The sequence below is a fragment of the Arachis ipaensis genome, chromosome B04 (assembly GCF_000816755.2).
Source record: "Arachis ipaensis cultivar K30076 chromosome B04, Araip1.1, whole genome shotgun sequence".
NCBI lineage: Eukaryota > Viridiplantae > Streptophyta > Magnoliopsida > Fabales > Fabaceae > Arachis > Arachis ipaensis.
In genome coordinates this window covers 97,064,460-97,069,962 of record NC_029788.2, presented here as the reverse complement: position 1 = coordinate 97,069,962, position 5,503 = coordinate 97,064,460, and the positions used below count along the sequence as shown (strand labels likewise).

Sequence of the window (5,503 nt, the reverse complement as noted above, 5' to 3'; positions counted from 1 at the left end):
CCCTGCTAATGGCTGGGTTGCCTCCCAGCAAGCGCTTCTTTATTGTCTTTAGCTGGACCTTGCTGAGTTTTTAATCTAGCCTTAGCTTTGAGCACTCTTGCTCGACATTGCCTTCAAGATAATGCTTGATTCTCTGTCCATTAACAATGAACTTCTTATTAGAATCAATGTCTTGAAGCTCCACATAGCCATATGGTGACACACCTGTGATCACATATGGTCCCCTCTACCGGGATTTTAGTTTCCCGGAGAATAATCTGATCCTAGAGTTAAACAGCAGAACCTTCTGTCCTGGTTCAAAGACTCTAGATGACAGCTTTCTGCATGCCACCTTTTTGCTTTCTCTTTGTAAAGCTTGGCATTTTCGAAAGCAGTGAGTCTGAATTCCTCTAGCTCATTCAGCTGGAGCAATCTTTTTTCTCCAGCTAATTTGGCATCAAAGTTTAGGAACCTAGTTGCCCAGTAGGCCTTATGCTCCAGTTCCACAGGCAGATGACAGGCCTTACCATACACAAGCTGGTATGGAGAGGTTCCTATAGGAGTCTTGAATGCTGTTCTGTATGCCCACAAAGCATCATCCAAGCTTCTTGCTCAATCCTTTGTACAGGTACTTACAGTCCGTTCCAGGATTCTTTTTATTTCTCTGTTAGAGACTTCAGCTTGCCTATTTGTCTATGGATGATACGGAGTTGCCACCTTGTGGCTAATTCCATATCGGACCATAGTAGAGTAAAGCTATTTTTTGCAGAAGTGAGTGCCTTCATCACTGATTAGTGCTCTGGAGACACCAAACCTGCTGAAGATATGCTTCTGGAGGAACTTCAGCGCTGTCTTAGTATCATTGGTGGGTGTTGCGATGGCCTCTACCCATTTGGATACATAGTCGACTACCACCAGAATATAAGTGTTTGAGTTTGATGGTGGGAAAGGCCCCATGAAATCAATGCCCTATACGTCAAATAACTCAATCTCTAAGATCCCTTGCTGAGGCATGGCGTAACTGTGAGGCAGATTACTAGCTCTCTGGCAGCTGTCACAGTTACACACAAACTCTCGGGAGTCTTTATAGAGAGTGGGCCAATAGAAGCCACATTGGAGGACTTTTGTGGCTGTTTGCTCACCACCGAAATGTCCTCCATATTGTGATCTATGACAATGCCATAGGATCTTCTGTGCTTCTTCTCTAGGTACACACCTACGGATTATCCCGTCTGCACATCTCTTAAAGAGATATGGTTCATCCCACAGGTAGTACTTTGCATCAGTAATTAATTTTTTCTTTTGTTGCCTGCTGTACTCCTTGGGTATGAATCTTGAAGCCTTATAATTTGCAATGTCAGCAAACCATGGTACCTCCTAAATGGCAAAGAGTTGCTCATCCGGAAAGGTTTCGGAGATCTCAGTAGGGGGGACGCCCTTTCTACTGGTTTTATCCGGGACAGGTGATCTGCTACTTGGTTTTCTGTCCCTTTTCTGTCTCTTATCTCTATATCAAACTCTTGCAGGAGAAACACCCACCTTATGAGCCTAGGTTTTGAATCCTGCTTTGTGAGTAGATATTTAAGAGCAGCATGGTCAGTGTACACAATCACCTTTGATCCTACTAAATAGGATCTGAACTTGTCAATGGCATAAACCACTGCAAGCAATTCCTTTTCTGTGGTTGTGTAATTCTTCTGTGCATCATTTAGAACATGGCTGGCATAGTAGATGACATGCAGAAGTTTGTCATGCCTCTGTCCCAATACTGCACCAATGGCATGCTCACTGGCATGTCCCAATATGCCAATTTGTGTCGTCAAAACTTGAGCAAAGTATGGACTATTATATATTGCTGGAAAGACCTGGATGTCTACTTTCCAACGTAATTGAGAGCGCGCCAATTGGTCTTCTGTAGCTCCAGAAAATCCATTTCGAGTGCAGGGGGGTCAGAATCTAACAGCATCTGCAGTCCTTTTTCAGCCTCTGAATCAGATTTTTGCTCAGGTCCCTCAATTTCAGCCAGAAAATACTTGAAATCACAGAAAAACACACAAACTCATAGTAAAGTCTAGAAATGTGAATTTTGAATAAAAACTAATAAAAATATACTAAAAATTAGTTAAAACATGCTGAAAACTACTTAAAAACAATGTCAAAAAGCATATAAATTATCCTCTCATCAGTATACAACAGTGCCAATGCATATGGTTTTACATATTTAGTGTATAAATACATACCCAATCCCATGATTTGCAACAAAAGCACAAAATTCACACTTTTACCTCAACCAATGTCCTAAGTTTCCCATACCCAAATGATACACACCCTCACTAGCCTAAGCTAATCAAAGATTCAAATTAAGGACATTTGTTGTTTTTCACTTAGGGGTAGTAATGTGCTAACATTAAAAACAAAAGGGATTAAATAGGCTCAAAATTGGCTAACAATGGTTGATGAAAGGTAGGCTATTTGGGTAAGTGAGCTAAATGAATTGATGGCCTCAATCATAAAAATGCATGTATACATGGAATAATGGACATAAAGAATCAAACAAATCAAAGATTACAATCATAGAAAAAGAACAATCCACACAAGAATGGAAATAAGTGGTTATAAGATACAACCACATAATTGGGCTCAAAACTCACATGCTTGTGTTCTTAGCTCAAAAACCATGTTCCAAAATAAATTCTTCAAGCAAGTTCAACAAAAAATTTGTAAAATTGCTAGGGTGCCCTAAAAACGGTTTTCTTGAAAAAGAAATCATCACCCTCACCAAGTAGTCCTAACATAAAAAAATGGTAAAATATATACAAATTATAACTACATGCAACCTATCATGCAATGTAACAACTAACTACAAAGAAAATTAAGAATCGGTGTTGAAAAAGGAAATTGTTACCCATGGAGATCGGTCAGACGACCTCCCCACACTTGAAGATTGCATCATCCTCGGTGCATGCAAAGAAGTGCAAGGTGGACGGGTTGCTACAATTGATGAGCTCCTTCAAAAGGTTGTGCGGATGAACTTGTTTGTTACCCCATTCAGACGCTTTTCCATTCCCTTCTTGGTGGCCAACCTAAAAGGAAAGAAAAAGAAAGAGACTTAAGCCTACACAAAGATATCAAAGCAAATAAATCATAGGCTAGGGCTAATGCCAAATAAGAGTAGGGTTCTCACTACATGTTAGCTATGCATGTAAGTGAGAGAGCAATATAGGCAAAAGGCATATCAACTAATACTTGATGCAAGAGTAAAGTCAAAGCATGAAGAGTATGTTGAGCATCAAGTTCAAACAAGAAAGAGTGGGTCATGAAAAATAATAGAAGTTCATATCAATGCACAAAGGATACAAGAGTCATCAAAGATTAAGCATTGACTTAGAAATTTCATCACCCAACAATATCAAACAAGTCAAGAAGCACCAAAACTAACCAAAAAATTCTCAACAATTGAGTAGGGAAATTCAACACCATTATTAAAATAAGAAATTTAGAAAAGAAAATAAGAACAAGCTATAAAAACAAAATTAAAATGCAATGAATGATAATATGCAAATGCAACATATAAAAGAAAATGAAAATAAGAAAAATAAAAAGTGAAATTTTAAAAAGAGAAGAAGAAAGAAAGTAAGAAAGGGAGAAGAGAAAAGAAGAAAGGAGAGATTTGCAAAGAAGAAAAGAAAAGGAAAGAAGAAGAAATAAGAAAGAAGAAAAAGAAGAAGAGAAAAGAAAACAGAGCAAAAATAGGAGAAGCAGGGCACGGAGGCGATGCGTAAGCATCGCCCACGCATACGCGTGGATGGCAGGAAGGACAAGTGACGCGTACGCGTGGAATGCAAAAAGTACAGGTGATGCGTAAGCATCACCCCACGCGTACATGTGGGTAGCAGTTGTGCTCCCCACACAGTTTTCGCACAAATTTCGCACAACTCTCTGGTTTTTATACCAGGAGTCCCAAAATGCCACACGACGCGTGTGCGTCGGTCACGCTTAGGCGGGGCACGGATTTTTTTTTATTTTACATATGAAAACAGAAACAGGGCACTCTCCTATTCTACAAGCATTCTAAAACAATTAAAATTCAAAATCAACAAATCTTTTGATTTTTGAAAAATTTTTCAAATACAAAACAAACAAAACTTACATCTCAAGCAAAACACTACTCTACAACTTAAGGCATAAATCTAATCAAACAAACTAGCAACCAAAACACTAAAACAAGAGTATGCAAAGAAGAAAACTACCTAACAATGGCAACTCAATTCATCCATTGATTATATATACAAGAGAATGGAAAGAGTTTACCATGGTAGGGTGTCTCCCACCTAGCACTTTTAGTTTAAGTCCTTAAGTTGGACTATTGGGAGGCTCCTTGTCAAGGTGGTTTATGCTTGTGTTTATCCTTGAACCTCCAAGAATGCTTGCTCCTCAATTGGTTGTCAGAATTTCCAACCATTTTCATCAAGCTTGGGGGAAGTTCTTCCCAAGATATGAGCTCCCAAAATTGGTCTTCATGTTGTGATCTGGGATCCCATGTCTTATTTTCACACCCATCTTCTAATTGATCATCATGGTTCCACTTGGGTGGTAGACAAGCCGAATTCTCAATGAGGCCTCCAAACAACTTCCTAGACTCATGCAATTTGGTTCTACACCAACCATTGCTATTCAACTTTGAGCATGCAACCATCATGAACTTAGAGTGATGTTTCCAACCACCACACAACTCTTGCCTACTCTTAACTCCACAAAGAGCTCTAAGTTTACCATCATTTTCAATCAAACTATATTCAAGTGAGAAAGTAAAGCTTAGGGATAAGAATTTTACCCACTTGAATGTTGTGTAGGATGGTGACTTAGGAAGGGGTGGTTCCAATGATCTTGCAAGCTCCACTCCCTTGTACTCTTCCTCAATTACCTCCACCTCTTTACAAGCTTCCTCAATTTTAACCTCATCCTCCTGGTGGCTTTCTTCCAATTTAATCTCCTCTTCATTGCTTACCAAGGGCATGGGAGGTGATGACATGTCATCATGTCATGTTTTTCTATGCCTTTTTCCTTTGTTTTCAATAGGTTTTATGCACTTTCTTGAGCCATAAGCAAGCCAAGTGGGTAGATTTTCATGTTTCCTTTGATTTAATCAACCATGTATGAATTCATGCTATTTCATGAGATTTTATGCTAAAATTGTCACATATTATGAAAGAATGAATATCTCATGATTTTGAGCATAGCTTTGATGTGTTTGGTTGATTAATGATAGGTGAAGAAGGCTTGGAGAAAGGGTGAAGCAAGAAGGAATGGCTAGGAGTAAAGAGAGGACAATGGAATAAGTTGAACCAGGAAGCAAAATCTTTTGGGTGAAAAGTTAGCCTCAAAGTTAGACCCCTAACTTGGAGGCTAACGTTGGAACTTGAAATTCTCCCCTGGGCACCAACGTTTGCGCCAACGTTAGACCCCTAACTTGGAGGCTAACGTTGGCACATGAAAATTCAAGGAAGAGGAGCAAAAGTTTGCG

General features: G+C 39.3%; 1 long non-coding RNA gene across 1 annotated transcript in view; it reads right to left on the bottom strand.

The window, feature by feature from the left end:
* The window catches only part of LOC110271139, an 18,306-nt gene continuing 13,074 nt past the window's right edge, over positions 272-5,503 (bottom strand). Inside the window, exon 3 of the long non-coding RNA XR_002361390.1 lies at positions 272-283. This is a non-coding gene — a long non-coding RNA (uncharacterized LOC110271139). The remainder of the gene's footprint in view (positions 284-5,503) is intronic.